Here is a 406-nt window from a genome sequence, read left to right on the forward strand (position 1 = left end):
ATTCATTTAGACACTCATTCATTCGCTTGGCCCACCAGGTTCCAGAAGCTGTGTCAGGTGCGAAGACGCAGGCCATCGCCGCGGAGGCAGCCCTTCTCCTGAGAGCGACGGAGGAGAGTCGCCCACGCAGAAAGGCAGCTCCGGCCCGGACCCCATTACCCCAGCCCCGGGCGGGCGGCGTCCTCCCCCGGCGTCCCCCGCCTCCCCCCCTGTGTCCCCAAGGCCTCCGTCCGCGCCCACCCGGCGCCTGCGCGGCGCACCTACGTGACGGTCAGGCCCCGCCCCGCCAGGGTCCCGTGTGCCCTGCTCCTGCTCCCGCCTCCCGCCTCCCGCCTTCCGCGTCGCGCGAGTGTGCGGCCTCAGCTTGCGGCGCACCAGGTCAGCTGCGAGGCGTGGGCCGCGCGGG

At 72.9% G+C, this 406-nt stretch overlaps 1 protein-coding gene across 1 annotated transcript in view; it reads left to right on the forward strand.

Moving 5' to 3' along the window:
- Positions 1-295: 295 nt before the first annotated feature.
- The window catches only part of KLHL22 (kelch-like family member 22), a 33,621-nt gene continuing 33,510 nt past the window's right edge, over positions 296-406 (forward strand). The window contains exon 1 of the mRNA XM_008577524.1: positions 296-378. The gene's annotated coding sequence lies outside the window, so the exon portion shown is untranslated. The remainder of the gene's footprint in view (positions 379-406) is intronic.

This window comes from Galeopterus variegatus, unplaced genomic scaffold (genome assembly GCF_000696425.1).
Source record: "Galeopterus variegatus unplaced genomic scaffold, G_variegatus-3.0.2 Scaffold1527, whole genome shotgun sequence".
NCBI classification, from domain to species: Eukaryota; Metazoa; Chordata; class Mammalia; order Dermoptera; family Cynocephalidae; genus Galeopterus; species Galeopterus variegatus.